Here is an 18,368-nt window from a genome sequence, read left to right as displayed (position 1 = left end):
GGAGAAGTTATAAAGAGGAGAAAAACAGCCGGAGCTATGAAACATCTGCAAATGAGTATTCAGTATCTAACCCAGCCAGAGCCTAATGCACACATACCCCAGAGACACAAGGTTGTAACTCCTGGTAATAGGGTCTATATTCTGTCTGTACTGGTAAAAAGATGAACAGGATCCTGTTTCAACTGGAAACTAGACTAAAAGGACAAGCGGGGAAGGGGAAATGTGCGTGTAGTTGCTGTTGAGTAGACTCTGAGTCATGATGATGGCACCCTTATGTATAACAGAGCGAAACACTGCCACCACCTTCATGATCCTGGTATGTTTGAGTCCATTGGTTTGGCTGTTATATCAGTTTACGTCATTGAGGGTTTTGATTCCAATGACTCTGCTTTACCAAACACAGTGTCCTTTTTTAGAAATTGGTCTTATGTCAAAAGTAAGCAAGATAAAAGTCTTGGAGCATTCTGGACTGACATTTTCATTCTTCTGGCAGTCCATGGCACATTCAATATTCTTCATCAACACCAAAGGTCAAACACAGGGGGATTTATAGAAGAGTGTGGTTGAATTTCTATGCTTATCAAGTGGCTAATAAGAAAAAGGAAACTTGTGAGGGTAATAAAATAGCAGAAAGTTTCCCACCTGGGAACCTTCAAGAAAAGAACACTGGATTGTTAGATATTCCCTGGAAGGATTGTTGCTGTTGTCAGGTGCCGTGGAGTCAGTTCTGACTAACAGTAACTCTATGCACAACCAAACAAAACACTACCCGATCCTGAGCCAACCTCACAATCATTGCTACACTTGAACCCGTTGCTGCTGCCACTGTGCCAGTCACTGAGGGTCTTCCTCTTTTTTGCTGACCCTTGTGCCAATGTGGGTTTATGCACTGGACTGCAAGGTAGGTTTGAACTGCAAGTTCAGTGGTTCAAGCTCACCAGTTGCTCCTAGGAAACCCTATACAGGGTCACTATTAGTCTGAACTGACTCGACGGCACTTAACAACCACTTTACCAAGCATGATGTCCTTCTCCAAGGACTGGTCCTTCATGATAATATATCCAAAGTATGAGAAATGAAGTCTAACCATTCTGATTCCAAGGAGCATTTGAGCTGAGCATTCCTCCAACACCAATTTATTTGTTCTTCTGACATTTCGTGGCACTTTCAACAACACCATAACTCAAATGCACCAATTCTTCTATGGTCTTCCTTATTCATTGTCTAACTTTCACATGCATATGAGGCTACTGAAAATACCATGGCTGAACAATTTGTTTCTAGTGGGCTTCCAGCTGGAGGTTTAAGGTTTCAAAGTCCTGAGAGGTCAGGTTGCCATCATATAATCTTTTCCTGTAGACATGGCACCTAGACAGGGACATGAACATGGCCATCATAAAATGGAACTTCTGGATATTAAACAACGGAAGATAGAAAGAACACCATTAGAAACAGTTCAGGAGCAGCTGGCTGCACGTGGACTACGGGATCCATGGGGCTGCAGTGAGGCATGGCGATACATGGGTGAATTTGCAAACAATGATTTCTTTGTTGGTGCAATATTAAAAGGATTCAAATGGGGATTTGCTGCATTTCTGGTAGCTGCAGGAGTTGAATATTTACTGGAGTCCCAGAATAAAGACAAGAAGCATCACTGAAGCAAGTACCTGGAAATATCTTAGCGGCTTCTTCACTCTCTTATGAAAATAAGACTTCTATGCCATACCTTATTTCTGTTTATCCACTAAATAATACTAATAAAATACAACCTACTTCTCTGTGTGCTTATCCTTAAAAAATAATATTAAGATTTAATAAAATTAGAAAAATTAAAAATATATATACACCATGGCTTGGATCAGGTGCATTTTAGTCCTTAAACTGACTTTTTTGTTCTTGAACACTTTAAAGAGGTATTGTGTAGATTTGCCTAGTGCAATACGGTGTTTGATTTCCTGACTGCTACTTCCATGAGTGTTGATAATGGATCCAAGCAAAATAAGTCTTTGACAACTTTTCTCCATTTATTATGATGTTATCTATTAGGGGTTGGTTACTCGCTTATCTATTGGTATAGTGGTGAGAATTTTGGTTTTCTTTACATTTGAGGGGCAACCCATACTGAAGGCTATAGTCTTTGAACCTCATCACTAAGTATTTTAAGTTCTCTTCTCTTTCAGCAAGGAAGCTTGTATCATCTGCATATCACAGGTTGTTAATGAGTCTTCCTCTGATCCTGACGCCACGTTGTTCTTTATATAATCCAGCTTTTTGGATTATTTCCTCAGCATACAGATAGACTGAATAAGTATGGTGAAAGAATACAAAACTGGTGTACATCTTTCCCAATTTTAAACCACTGAGTGTCCCCTTGTTGTTTGACTCCCTCTTGATCTATGGACAGGTTCCTCATGAGCACACGTAAGTGTTCTGGGACACCAATTCTTTGCATAGTTTGTCAAGATCCACAGAGTTGAAAAATTCACTGTAATGGCCACACAGAACTCAGTTGTTGGGTTTTATTAGGAAAGTTAACAAGATAACAATTCAGAGTCAAAAATGCTCAAGGCAAAGTGTTGGGATAGCCTCAGTCATGCGCATAGGCAGAACTCTTTCCGCCCAGCCAATGTTACAAAAGCTCTTTTAGGACTGCTGATAAATGCCCACAGGATATGCCACTCCACCATAAGTTTCAGCTTGAAGGCTCTAGTTCAGTGGGTCAGCAAACCAGCTCCCCCAATGAAATGTCACTCAGCTTTACTTGCTCCATGGGCTGGGAAGCCCCCGCTCTCTTGCTCTGGCTTTTGGCTCAGCAGCTCTCTTGCCATTCCTCTGGTGTCAGTTTTCTGTGCCTTGGTCAGGGAGGACGAACTCCACTACCGGCTCTTCTTCTTTGACGGTAGTGCGATCCCCCCTTCCTGTTTCGGAGAGGGCTCATTTTATAGACATCAGAGTTCCAGGTTTTTACAATCATCGTTAACCCTGTTAACCCCTCACAACTGAATCATATAATCTTGTCAGCATCTTCTCCCACCTTCTCTTACCCATCAGGGTAAAAATGTTTGGTGAGAGCTTACAAAAGATGATGATTAGAATGAAGTCCTGGTGTGAAACTCATAAAACATTGAACCACAAAGTCGGTTTGAACCTCAAGGTTGGCGGTTCAAATTCACCAGCTGCATTTTGGAAACCCTATACAAGGTTGTTATGGGTTGGAACCAACTCAACGACACTTAACAACAACATGGCTAGAACAGACATAGTAAATCATTCGTTACACTGCAGTTCTATAATTGTTTACAAAGGAAAAGTACTGAAGTACAGAAAAGTTTAAATAATTTGGTTAAAGTTACATAACTAGTTGTTGTTAAGTGTCGTCGAGTCAGTAAGCAGTAGTAATTCTAGATTTGAACCTAATAGTCTGATTTAAATTCTCATATATTTTCTGTTATACCGTTATCTTGTTACGTCAGCGCCACCTCATGGTCACAGAGTGCATAACATAACAAAACACTGCCGGTCCTGTGACATCCTTGTCAATCAACTCATCCTCCAGCACTAAATCAGACAGTATTTTGTTGTGATCCATATGGCTTTCATGGGCTAATTTGAAGCATTTATTTTAAAAACTTTGAATATTTATGTGACTTTTAACAAATTATTTATTTCAGATACTTTAAGTGTACTTCAATCACCAGCAGGCTCATCCACAGTACACTCGCTTCAGTGGGACTACACTGACTAAGACGACAGACCTGGAAATTTACGTCTTTTACTGAAGCAAATTGCCAGGTCTTTCTTCTTAGTCAGTCTACAAGTCCTCCAGGGTCTGCTTCAAAGCTCATCAAAACTGCCTGGGACCCAGCTTCCTTCCAGGTTACATTCTAACAGGTGTCCTCAATGCCTCAGCCTAGATGATCTCTGCTTCCCACACCCCACCTTTGCTATCCTTTAAAATATGTACCCAAACCTTATCTGAGCGAGTAACCAAACCCCATGTGTCTCCTTATTCAACCCATTTCTGTCTGTATACCTCTTCTTCACGTTACAAGGGAGCTTCAAAAAGTTTGTGGAAAATTTAATTAAAACATTGTTGTTGTTGTTGTTGAGTGCCATCGAGTCGGGTCCGACCCATAGCGACCCTGTACAGGGTTTCCGAGGGTGTAAATCTTTACGGGAGTAGAAAGCCTCATCTTTCTCCCGCGGAGCGGCTGGTAGTTTCGAACCGCTGACCTTAAGGTTCGCAGCCCGATTCGTAACCACTACGCTAATGGAATTTTAAACAAAATTCTTGAAGCCCCCTATGCTTCTGGTGGAGTCCTGGTATGGTGCTGTGGGTTAATGTGCCAGACTGCAAAGACATTTATTTGAACTGCAAGGTCAGCGGTACAAGCTAACCAGCTGCTCCTCAGAGATACAAATCAAAACCACAATGCCACAATGAAATATCATTGCACCAACAGGATGGCTAAGATTTCAAAAAATGAAACAAAACAGAGAACAACAAACATTGGTGAGGAAATGGGAAACTGGAACCCTTGCCCACTGCAGGTATGGTAAACAGCATGGCAGTTCCTCAAAACACGAAAAATAGAACTACCATATGACCTAGCAATTCTACTTATAGATATATGCCTAAAAGACTTTAACACAGAGACTCAGAGACTTGTATACCAATGGTCAACACAGCATTATTCACAACAGCCAAAAGGTGGAAACAACACCTTCAATAGCCGATCAGCAGATGAATGGATAGACAAAATGTGGTATATATATATATATATATATATACCGTGAAATATTACTTATTCAGGAGTACTGGTGTGGTGCTGAAGGATAAGCACTGGACCACAAGGTCAGTCTGGACCACAAAGTCAGCAGTTGAAACTTACCAGCCACTCCTCAGAAACCCTATACTGGGTTGCTATGAATTGAAACCGACTCAGTGGCACTTAACCACCACCACCTATCCAAGAGGAGAAATGAAGTATTGTTATGCTACAATATGGATGGAAAGACATTTTGCTGGGTGAAATAAATCAATCACAAAAGGATAAATATTGTATGGCTTTACTATTAAGTGCCATGGAGTCGGTTCCAACTCATAGTGGTAACTGTATAGGGTTTCCGGGGCTGTTAAATCTTTGCAGGACAGAAAGCCTCATCTTTCTCCCACAGAGTGACTGGTGGGTTTGAACTGGTGACCTTGTTTGCAACCCAGTGCTTATCCTACAGAGCCACTGTGCTCTTACTTATATATATTTTTAAAAGACAAAAAAAAGCAAATGTAGAGATCAAAGTTTATTGTGGTTACCAGGGGTAATACTGCATTATCTTCAAAATTGTTGTTGAACCCATTGCTACTGACACTGTGTCTATCTATCTCCTTAGGGGTCTTCCTCTTTTTTGCTGACTCTCCACTTTACCAAGCATAATGACCTTCTCCAGGGACTGAACCCTCCTATTAACAGTTGTCCAACGTACAAGAGATACAGTCTTACCATCCTTACTTCTAAGGAGCATTCTGGCTGTACTTCTCCAATACATACTTGTCTGTTCTTCTGGCAGTCCATATTTTAAATATTCTTCTCCAACACCAAAATCCAAATGTATCAATTCACCTGCAGTCTTCTTTATTTATTGTCAAACTTTCCCATGCACGAAACAATTGAAAAACCATGGCTTAGGTCTATTCACCTTACTTTTGAAGTGACATCTTTGCTCTTGAACACTTTAAAGAGGTCTTTTGCAACAGATTTGCCCATGAAATCATTTGACTTCTTGGCTGCTGTTTCCATTAATGTTGATTACAGATCCAAGCAAAATGAAGTCTTGGACAGTGTCAATCTTTTCTCCCTTTATCATGATGTTCTTCACTGATCCAGTTGTGAGGATTTTTGTGTTCTTTACACTGAGGTACAATCCATAATGAAGGCTGTAGTCTTGATCTTCATCAGTAAGTATTGCTTCCAGTAGACAAGGTTGTCTTATCTGCATATTACGGGTTAATGAGTCTTCCTCCAATCTTGATGGCACATCCTACTTTATATAATCATTTGTCAGATTATTTGTTCTGCATTGTTGTTGTAGTTGTTAAGTGTTATTGAGTTGGTTCAGCATAAAGATTAAGTATGGTGAAAGGTTACAACTCTGGCACACACCTTTACTGATTTTAAGTCCTTCTGTATTTCCCTTGTTATGTTTTAACAAGTCACTCTTGGTCTATGTACAGATTTCCCATTAGCAAATAAAGTGTTCTAGAATACCCATTCTTCAAATGTTATCCATAGTTTGTTATGATCCAGTCAAATGTTTTAGCATGGTCAATAAAGCACAAATAAATATCTTTCTGATATTCTCTGCTTCCATCCAAGAGCCATCTGACATCAGCAATGATATCCTTCATTCCATGTCCTCTTCTGAATCTGATTTGAATTTCTGACAGCTCCTTGTCAATGTACCACTGCAACCCTTTCTGAACGATCGTCAGCAACATTTTACTTGCATGTGATGTTGATGATATTGTTTGATTTCCACATTCCATTGGATTACCTCTCTTTGCAATGGGCATAAATATAGATCTCTTCTAATCAGTAGTCTAGGAAGCTGTCTTCCTAATTTGTTGGCACAGACAAGTGTCTCCAGTGCTGCATCAGTTTGCTGTAGCATTTCAATTTGTATTCTGTCAATTCATGGAGCCTGTGTTTCACCGAGGTCTTCACTGCAGCTTGAATTCCTTCAGTACCATTGGTTCTTGATCATATGCTACCTGTTGCAATGGGTGAACATCGACTATTTCTTTTTGACACAGTAACTCTGTGTATGCCTTCCATCTTCTTTTGATGCTTCCTGTATCATTTTTCCCTTGTACATTTTTCATTGTAATACTTGACTTTGTCTCTTTTTTTTGTGCCACGGTAGGCCCATGCTCCATAGAGTTTTTTTTTTACTTGACTTTGTCTTCTTGAGCTGTCCTTTGAAATTTTCCATTTAGCTCTTTTATGTCATTTCTTCCAGCCACTTTAGCTCATCTCTACATTCAAGAGCAAGTTTCAGAAATCTCTTCTGATGTCCACTTTGGTCTTTTCTTTTGAATGAAATTGTTGTTGCTATTAAGTGCTATATAGGGTTTCCAAGGCTTTAAATCGTCACAGGAGAAGAACCTCATCTTTCTCCCATGGAGCAGTTGGTGGGCTCAAACCACCAACCTTGTAGTTTGTCGTCCAGTGCTTAGCCTACAGAGCCATCTGTTTCGCTTTTAATGAAATTGTTGTTGTTAAGTGTCATCAAGTCCGTTCCAATTCACAGCAACCCTGTATAAGGTTTCTGAGACTTTTCACATCTCTAGGGGACAAAAAGCCTCATCTTTCTCCTGCAGAGCAGTGGGTGGGTTTGAACTGCTGACCTTGCAGTTAGCAGCCCAACATGTAACCCACACCACCACACCAGGGGCTCCCTGTATGTGTAGATAGAGAAGAAAAAGACAAATAAACCAATAGAAAAGTGGGCAAAAGGCAGGATTAAGAAATGCACAGAAAGTCAACTGACAACAAAAAAATAACAACAAAAGACATTAAAAATCACTAAAAGAGGAGAAAATACAATTCCAACAATTCAGCTTTCTCTTTATACCTATCAGGCTGGAAATAATTTAAAACAGATAACATCCATCACTGCTGGGGAAACAGGAAAGGGGCAAGCTCACCTGTTGCTGGGGAACTGTGAAGCTAACAGTGCGGGTATATGTCGTTTAACTGTCCAGGCTCCCAGGTGCACTGGCCCTGTGTGGTGGGTTGTTCTTACACGTGCCTCAAGTGAATGCCACCTTGCCCCTGAGAACCTGCCTGGGGAAGTGCAGACCAAGGGAGGTGAGGATGCCAGAGCCAGGGCTGGAATACCTTTCCATTGATGCTCGGCAGGACTAGATCCACTGAGTCATAGGAGCTGAGGGGGACTGGGATTCCAAGTTTGGGCCTGGACCTCCATTGCCACAGACTAGATGGCTTCCAGGTTGTGTGCAGCAGCTGGGCACAAGTGGAACTCCTACCTCAAGACAAGGCTCTGACATCCTGGCACACACACCTGGGTGATCCAGCCCAGGGACACATATGTGGTCACACATTGCCAGAATGAATAAGTGACACACAACTTGTATTCGGAGAAAGCAACCTGCAGCATCCCTAATAGCCTTCAATCTAGGAACTCTCACAGAAATAAACCCACCAGTTATTGCTGTTGTTAAGTGCTGCTGAGTCAGTTCTGACCCGTAACAACCTGGTACAGGGTTTCCAAGGAGCAGCTGGTAAGCTTGAACTTTGTGGTTCAAACTGACTTTGCAGTCCAGTGTATTAACCCACAGTGCCATACCAGAACTCCAACCCACCAGTACATAAGGACAATTTTTTCAGTGATTCTTTACTGTATCACTGTTTATATAACAGCAAAAATGGAAACTAAGGTGTAAATCGGTAGTATCAGCAGAACCTATGTAACTTCAGGGGGAATAATGAAAATCAAGATCAGCCAAAAGCTGATTCCTATGAGGCAGAGGTAAGACATTCCTCCACTTTCCAAACTTTTTGCCAATTCTGATCCCAGCCTGTGTTTGATCATCTGTTGTGATGGCTACAGACCATACTTGTAGTTGTGGTTTATTAGGGTACAATTTAGGGTCTGGATCAGGTCAGGATCAGAATCAGGATCGGGAAGCATGGAAGCAAAGTCTGGAAGACTCCTCTGAAGAGGAGAGCACATCTCTCCCTTCTTCAGTGCAGGATAGATTAGCTCTCTCAGTTCCAGTCAGCCAGGCAAGTCAACAGGTCCTTTTCTCTGATGTGTACGCTCCTTCTGGGCCAGGAAGGCCTCCTTTTAGGTCCAAAGGATAGGTCTCTCTGCCATAACTGACCCAACTCACAGCCAGAGCAACAGTTATGTTCAGTTCTCTTAGATACATGCCTAGCAGCAGGTTTCTGTCGACACCACTGTCTTTGCTGCAGGACCGTTTCCAGGCCTCTCGCAGCTTTCAATGTTACAGCCTTGATCTGTGTTACAGCTCTTCTACAAGTTCCTCACTTCTTCTCTCTTTTGTTTCTCTTGCCTTTTCTGCTGCTTTCTTCCTCTTTTCTGTCTGCAAATCTCTGTGGAATTGACTGCATATTTCTTGTAGTCCCTGCATAAAAGAGACCAGTCACAGGACAGACTGCAGCCTTGTTGTTGTTGTTAACTGCTGTCGAGTTGGTTCAGACCCATAGTGACCCTGTATAGGGTTTCCAAGAAATGGCAGGTGAGCTTGAACTGCTGACCTTGTAGTTCAAATTGACTGTGTAGTCCAGAGCACATTGACCCACAGTGCCACATCAGGACTAGAGCCAGACAAAAAAGTATCAAACCACCAAGTTGTTTACAGTATACCCAGAAAATGTCCAACAACCTGGATAAAAATACCAAACCCTCTGGGATAGAAAACTAGGGCAAAGAACTCAGGGGTATAAGGGATAAAAATCTCTCCAGCTGTTTTTCCAAAGAAAGAAGGCAAAAAGCCATATAAAAGAACTCATTTTACCACATAAAACATAAATGACAACAAGTAACAATATTAATAAAATAATCAACAGGAAACTAATAAATGCCCAACTAATCACCAGCTTCTCCTGGGAAACCTATACAGGGTTGCTATGGGTCAGAATCGACTCAACAGCACCTAACAACAACAACAATGTAATGGAGCTCTGGTAGCATAGTGGTTACGAATTGGGCTGCGAACCGCAAGGTCAGCAGTTCGAAACTCCCAGCTGTTCCACAGGAGAAAGATGAGGCTTTCTGCTCCCGTAAAGATTTACAGCCTTAGAAATCCTGTACAGGGTCGCTGTGAGTTGGAACCGACTCCATGGCACATAACCACCAATGTAATGGACTGGTCCTAGTGTGGTGCTATGCAATAACGCACTGGGCTGCAAGGTTGGTTTGAACCACAAGGCTGATGTTTCAAATTCACCAGCTGCTCCTTGGAAACCCTATACAGGGTCACTAGGAGTCAGAAACTACTCAATGGCACTTACCAACAATAAACAAAATAATGGCAGAGAATAGTGTATGACACTGTAGGATAAGCACTGGACTGCTAACTACAAGGTTGGTGATTCAAACCCATTAGCCGCTAATTGCAAACCCTATGCAGGGTCGCTATGAGTTGGAAGAGACTTGACAGTACTTACAACAACAAATGCAATGGCAAAATGTTGAAAATTACGGAATGTACAGAATAAAACCTATTATGCAGCCAATAAAATTATAAGCCAAAATATGAGTAAAAATTTGTAAGTATTATAACTATCAGCATTAACTCCCCGGTAGAAAAACAGACTTTCATGATATGCTATGTTGTACACAGGTCCACCCTGTGTACACCCACACTAGCATATGTTGTTAGGTGCCATTGAGTCTTTTCCAACTAACAACAACACAACAAGATGAAACACTGCCCAGTCCTGTCCCATTCTTACTGTCATTGTTCCACTTGAGTCCATTGCCAATCCATCTCATTAAAGGTCTTCTTTTTCACTGACCCTCCACTTAACAAAGCATATCCTTCTCCAGGGAATAGTCCCTCCTGAAAACATGTCCAAAGTCTGGCCATCTTGGCTTCTAAAGAACATTCTGGTTGCACTTCTTCCAACACAAGATTTGTGCTTCTGGTAGTCCATGGTACTTTTAATATTCTTCTCCAACACCACAACTCAAATACATCAATTCTTCTACTGTCTTTCTTATCCACTGTCTAATTTTCACATGCATATGAGGCTGTTGAAAATACTGTGGCCTACATCTGGCACACCTTGTTCCTCAAACTGACATCTTTCTTTCTTCTTGAATATTTTAAAGAGGTCCTGTACAGATCTGCCTAATGCAATACATCGCTTGATTTCTTGACTGCTGCTCCCATGAGTGTTGACAGTGGATCCAAGCAAAATAAGTCTTTGACAACTTCAATCTTTTCTCTATTCATTATGATGTTATTTACTGGTTCAATGGTGAGAACTTTTATGGCCTTTGATTTTCATCACTAAATATTGTTAGGTCCTCTTCACTGTCAGCCAAGCAAGGTTATATCATCTGCATATCACAGGTTGTTAATGAGTCTTCCTCCAATTCTGATGCCATGTTCTTCATGTAATCTAGCTTCTAAGATTATTTGCTCAACATACAGATTGAATAAGTATGACAAAAGAATACAACCTGGCTCATACGTTTCCTGATTTTAAACCATTCAGTGTCCCCTTGTTCTGTTCAAATGACTGCATCTTAGTCTTATGTAAAGGTTCCTCATGAACACAATTAAGTGTTCTAGAATACCCATTTTCTTCACAAATGTTATCTAATAGCTTGTTGTGATCTGCACAAAGCCTTTGCGTAGTCAATAAAGCACAAGTAAGCTCTGGTAGCGTAGCGGTTACGAACTGGGCTGCTAACCTCAGAGTCAGCAATTCGAAACTACCAGCTGTTCCATAGGAGAAAGATGAAGCTTTCTGCTCCTGTAAAGATTTACAGCCTCAGAAATTCTGTACAGGGTTGCTATGAGTCGGAACCGACTCCACGGCCCATAACAACAACAAGAAGCATCTTTCTGGTATTATCTGCTTTCAGCACAATCCATCTGATGTCAGCAATGATACCCCTAGTTCCACACCCTTGTCTGAATCCATCTTGAACCTCTGGCAGTTCCCTATCAATGTACTTCTGCAACCTTTTTCATTATCTTTAGCAAAACTTTACTCGCAGGGGATATCAATGATATTGTCCAATCATTTCCACATTCCACTGGGTGACCTCTCTTTGGAATGGGCATAAATATGGATCTCTGCTAATCAGTTGGTCAGGTAGCTGTGTTACAAATTTATTGGCATAGATGAATGAGTGCCTCTACTGCGTCATCAGTTTGCTGAAGATTTCAATTTTTGTTCCGTCAATTCCTGGAGCATTGTTCTTTGTCAGTGCCTTCAGCATTGCTGTTGCTAAGTGCCATCAAGTTGGTTTCCAACTCATAGTGACCCTATATAGGGCTTCCAAGGAACAGCTGGTGGGTTTGAACTATACTGATCCTGTGGTTCACAGTCCAGTGCTGATCCTACAGCACTACACCAAGATACACAAACATACACTTCACACATTAAAAAAAAGAGAATGTAAAATTCCCATGCAACCTACCTTCCAAGAATTGTCCTGCAAGTATAATGGCACGACAATCTAAGGATATATGTGCAAGGATGTTCTCTGCACCCTTTCTTGTAAGAAGACTTGGACCTAAATGTACACTAGTAATAAAATGGTTAAATGAACTATATGTCTCTACAATGAATAACAGAGTCCTCGTATGGCACTGTGGGATAATGCATGGGACTGCAAGTTCATTTGAACCACATGGTTGGCGGTTCAAACTCACCAGCCACTCCTCAGAAACCCTATACAGGGTCACTATGAGTTGTAACTGACTCGTCAGCACTTGACAATAACAATGAATAACACAAACATAAAAAAGGTCCCTCTATATTACTGAACTAGAAAGATAAAAGATAGCAAGGACACATGAAGTTAAAGAGCTTTCAGCTGTTCTGTTAGAAAATTTTTACAATTAAAAAAATGAAAGAAAAAAAAGGGGGGATTAGATGCTTTGCCTTTTTCTGAGAATCTCACAAGTTTACATAGTTGAACTCTGTCTGATGACCACCAATTTTCTGACCTGCGTTGCTAATATAGCCATTTCCTGTACTTAACTTCAGTGTTTTCTCAAGATCTCATCTTTTCTTACCTGAAATAAAAATGAAATTTTAAAATCAATTTTTAAAACAAATTTAAATGACCCTTTTTTTCTATTACAATGATTTATTTCTTAATATTCTTGTAGTAGAAATCCCTTTGTATCAAGCAACCTTCCACACCTCTCATGAACTGTATAACATTTTATGTGTCTCAGTCAAGCAAGTTTTTGAGGTCAAAACAATCTAGTGTAAAATCTCAGATTCACACTATTACTGTTTTTGAAATTTTTGTTGTTGAGAATACATACAGCAAAACACACACAAATTCAATAATTTCTGCATGTACATTCAGTGACAATGATGACATTCTTCTAGTTGTACACTTATTCTCACCCTCCCTTTATGAGTTCTTTCTCTCCATGAACATAAACTCAACCCCTGCTTCATTTCAGATCTAAATCTTTCAAGTTGCTGTCGTCAATTTGATACCATAAAAGTGCATAATGCTCAAGGCTGACCTTTTTTCCCAGCTTAACTCGTAATCAGTTCTAAGATGACTTCAGTGGATATTTCAGGTTGAAAGTTTAAAGATAACCTCAGGACAATAGTTTCAGGTCATCCACTGTCCACGGCTCCAGAAAGTCTAGAATCCAAGAGAATTTGAAATTCTGTTCTGCATTTCTCCCTCTTGACCAGGATTCTTCTATGGTATCTTTGACCAAAACGTTCAGTAATGCTAGCAGGGCTCAATCCAGGTCTTTTGGTCTCATGGCAATGAAGGCAGCTAGCTATTCATCGAGGCAATTAGCCATACATTCCACATCCTGCTCCTATTCCTGACTCTCCAGCCTCTGTTACTACAAGTCAATAGGGACCAACTGCTGTGCCTTGGATAGCCAATCTGCAAGCTTTTAAGACCCCAGAAACTATGCAATGAACAAGGAAGTAGAACAGAAGCACTAAATGTATTATGCAAATTAATTGGTATGTTCTATGAAACCATGACTTTCCAAACCAAGGAACCAAATTCCATAGGTTTTTGGTTTTATATAAGCTGCATGAGCAGCTACTCTTTTTTTGCTGTTGTTATAAATGTATCACGCAACTTTTGCCAATTCAACTTCAACTTCTCACCACCAATTGCAATAATTTGCTGTACAACCCTACCCTTAATCAATGGAACTTTCCCATCCACATTATTACTAATTTACGTATTACTATACGAGGTGTGATGCTGTAGGATAAGCACTGAGTTCAAACCCACCAGCTGCTTCCTGGAAACCTTATTGTGATTGCTAAGTGTCCTCAAGGGGGTTCTGACCTACAATGACCCTTTATATGGGGTTTCCAAGAAGTGGTTGGTGAGTTTGAACCGCTGACTTGGCAGTTCAAATCGACTTTGCAGTCCAGTGCTGATTCTATAGTGCCACACCAGGACTCCTGGAAACCCTACATAGGGTCACTATAAGTTGGAACCAACTGGACAGCACTTAACAAAATATGAGAGTAGTAGTCCTGGTGTGACACTATAGGATAAATACTGAACTACTAACTGCAATTGTCAGCAGTTCAAACCTATCAGTTGCTGTGAGGGAGAAAGATAAAGGCGTCCTGCTCCCATAAAGATTTACACCTCAGAAACACCACACAGAGTTGCTATGAGTTGGAACCAATTCAATGACCCCTATCAACAACAACAATAGTGTTTATCCTAATTTTCTCTTGAAAATTAATGGGTATTTCATTATTATACTATATCATATAGGTCATCAGACCACAGCTGGCCACGTGTTTTTTTTCTACAGCCTATGAGTTAAGAATAATTTTTATATCTATTAATGGTTGGTGGTAGCAGGGGAAAGACAATATGTCATGACAAAAATTATATGAAATTCAGTTTTCAGCATCTACAAAGTTGTACTGGAACATATTCATTCAGGATTTTACAATGCTGCTTTAATTCTACCAAGACACTGTTGTGGCAACAAACACAACATAAGCCACAAAGCTGAAAACATGTTCTACCTGGCACTTTACAAATAATGTGCTAACTAACCCTTGTTCTATGCCATGCCACATGACCTTCATATTTTATAGGTTTACCAAGACATTCCTTTCCTTTTCCCCTGATATTTAGTATAAAACCAAAAAAAAAAAAAATTCATTGCCACTGAATTGATTCCTCCTCACAGCAATCCTATAGATAAGAGTAGAACTGTTCCCTCGAGTTTACAAGGCTGTAAATCTTTATGGATGCAGACCACCACATCTTTCTCCCACATTAAATACCAGTCGTCTGTCAGTTTGTCCTACTGTGGTGGCTTGCGTGTTGCTGTGATGTTGGAAGCTATGCCTCCAGTATTTAAAATACCAGCAGGTGGTTCTGACTCATAGCAACACCATGGAGAAACAAAGAAAAATGTCAAAAGATGTCCCAATAAAAAAATACTGATAACCCCCCCCCAAAAAAAAAGAAGGTTAAAAAAATTTTGGGGGAGATTCAGGTACTACTCATACTTACTGCCATCAGCCACTTTAGTTAAACATCTGTTGCTGGACTTAAAGAGCCCCTGACAGCACAGCGGGTAAGCACGAGGCCACTAAACAAGAGGTTACTGATTCGAACTGATCAGCCATTGCTTGGGAGAACGATGTGGCCATGTGTAGCTCTAAAGATCTGCATCCTCAGGAACCCTGTGGGGCAGTTCTACTCTGTCCTACAGGGTCACTGCGAGCGGGGAGTGTCTTGACAGCAACAGGTTTGGTTCTTGGCTTGGATGTTGGTGGACTCTTAAAAAGTACCAGTTATGTGAACTGTTTATGCATTTATCTGTATGTGTACTATATTCTTTTACAATAAAGATTAAAAAAAGAAAACAAAACAAAAAAACCAGTAGGGTTACCCATGGTGGGCAGGTTTTAGCTGAGCCTCCAGACTAAAACAGACTAGGAAGGAGGAGACGCGGATGCGGACTACTTCTGAATGTAGTCACTGAAAACCTTATGAGTGGCAGCAGAACATTGTCAGATCCAGTGCTGGAAGATGAAAACATTATGAGTAACACCAGAATATTGCCAGATATAGTGCCAGAAGATGAACCCCCTCAGGTTGGAAGGCACTCAAAATATGACTGGGGAAGAGCTGCCTCCTCAAAGTAGAGTTGACCGTGATACCGAAAACAGAGAAGTTTCCAGGACCTTCATTTGCTGATGGGGCACAACTTAAAATGAAGAGAAACAGCTATAAACATCCATTCATAACTGGAACACGAAATGTATGAAATATTACTCTAGGAAAATTGTCAAAATGAAATGGAACACACAAAAATCAATATCCTAGGCATTAGTGGTATTGGCCATTTTGAATCTGACAATTACATGTTGTATTATGCAGGAACAATGAATTCAAAAGGAATGGCATAGCATTCATCTTCAAAAAGAGCATTTCAAGAACTATCTTGAAAGTGCATAATGCTCAGGGCTGATGTTTTTTCTTAATTTAACTCTGAATCAGTTTTAAGCTGACTTTAAGTACAATGCTGTCTGTGATAGCACACACCCACAAGGAAGAAGAGTTAATACCACTATTATTCAAATTTATTCACCAATCACTAAAACCAGTGATGATGAAACTGAAGAATTCCATCGACATCTTCAGTCTGAAGTTGATCTAACATGCAGTATGAAATTGATCAAACATGCAATCAAGATGTATTGATAGTTACTGTGATTGAAATGAGATGACTTGAATCAAAGGAGGAGGTCAGTAGTTGGAAAACATGACCTTGGTGATAGAAATGATGCTGGAGAGCGCATGACAGATTTTTGCAAGACCAATAACCTATTCATTGAAAAAAACTTTTTCAAACAACATAAAAGGCTTTGTTCCTTTGCAGACATGGGCACACCGCAGAAGGATGTTGATCAGATGTACTAGGCACCCTATAGCTGGAGAAACATGCAGATTATATAGCATCCTATGACTCAAAGAAAGATGATAATGAATATTGTATGTCTGAATATTTGAGAATGAGTGGCATCTATTTGGGGTCTGACGCTAATGGATCTCATGGGGCAACTTCATCACATGAATAGAGAAGAAATACTGATGTTTATTAAGTCATGTCAACATGAATCTGGTGGAATAAGTGCTAGTATCGGACATGATTCTCATCTTTTATATACACTTAGTGCTGTCCAGATACTTATTCTATATGATAGTATTAATGCTACTGATACAAATAAACTTCAGAAATATGCTCAAAGTATGCAGAAAGAAGATGGTTCTTTTGCTGGAGACATTTGAGGAGAAATTGACACAAGATTTTCTTTCTGTGCTGTGGCAACCAACGTTGGCTCTCTTGGGAAAGCTGGATGCTGTTAATGTGAAGGCCAGTGAGTTTGTTTTGACATGTAGAAACTTGGATGGTGGATTTGGTTGCAGACCTGGTTCTGAATCCCATGCGGGGTAGATAAATTGCTGCACAAGATTCCTTGCTATTACTATTCAACTGCATCAAGTAAACTCTGACTTACTCAGTTGATGGTTTTGTGAAGGACAGTTACCATCAGGTGTACTCAATGGAAGCCCAGCAATGTTACCACTTGTATGCTATTCATGGTAGGTTTTGGCTTCCCTAATGATAACTGGAAGGTTTCACTGGATTGACAGAGAGAAACTGGGAAGTTTCATGGTAGCATGTCAAGATGAAGAAACTAGGGGATCTGCAGACAGACCAGGAGATATGGTAGATCGCTTTCATACTTTATTTGGAACTGCTGGACTATCACTTTTGGGAGAAGAACAGATTAAACACGGTAGTCCTGCTTTTTGTATACCTGAAGAAGTGCTTTGGAGAATGAATTTTCAGCCTGAACTAATGAGCTAGAGTCATTGAAGGAAAAGTTGCTTAACGTATAGTATTGTCATTTTAACATCTGTGTATTTGAAGTGCTTGTCAGATTTAAAAACGAGTACTTTAAATTTGTTTACTATTATATATAATTATGGTAATTTAATTGTATAATTATACATATTATAAAATAAAGATTTTTTTTTACCAAAAAAAAAAAACAACACCAAACATAAAAGGCAGTTATACACATACATGGACTTCATCACATGGAATGCACAGGACTCAAATTGACTACATCTGTGGAAAGAGACAGAGAAAAAATTCAATATCGTCAGCCAAAACAAGGCCAGGAGCAGACTATGAAGCAATCATATGCAAGTCCAACCTGAAGCTGAATAAAATGAAAACAAAAAAGAGCCAAAATATGACCTTGAATATATTCCACCTGAATTTAGAGATCATCTCAAGAACAGATTTGATGCATTAAACACTAATGACCAAAGACCTGAAGAGCAGTGGGATGACATCACATGCAAGTAAAATTTTGCTTATTGTTGTTAAGTGCCATTGAGTCGATTCCAACTCACAGTGACCCTATATAGGGTTTCCAAAGAGCAGCTGGTGGATCCGAACTGCTGATCTTATGGTTCAAACTGATATTGCAGTCTAGTACTTATCCTACAAAGCCACACCAGGTCTAACAGGGAACTGCCAGAAACTCAAGCTGGATTCAAAAGAGGATGAAGAACTAAGATAT

The 18,368-nt window shown here is 40.2% G+C and overlaps 1 pseudogene; it reads left to right on the top strand.

Moving 5' to 3' along the window:
* The first annotated feature begins 16,653 nt into the window (after positions 1-16,653).
* On the top strand, positions 16,654-17,644 carry LOC102838934 (annotated as a pseudogene).
* The last annotated feature ends 724 nt before the right edge of the window (positions 17,645-18,368 follow it).

Source organism: Chrysochloris asiatica, unplaced genomic scaffold (genome assembly GCF_000296735.1).
Source record: "Chrysochloris asiatica unplaced genomic scaffold, ChrAsi1.0 scaffold00333, whole genome shotgun sequence".
In the NCBI taxonomy this organism is placed as follows: Eukaryota; Metazoa; Chordata; class Mammalia; order Afrosoricida; family Chrysochloridae; genus Chrysochloris; species Chrysochloris asiatica.
This window is presented reverse-complemented; position numbering and strand designations above follow the sequence as displayed.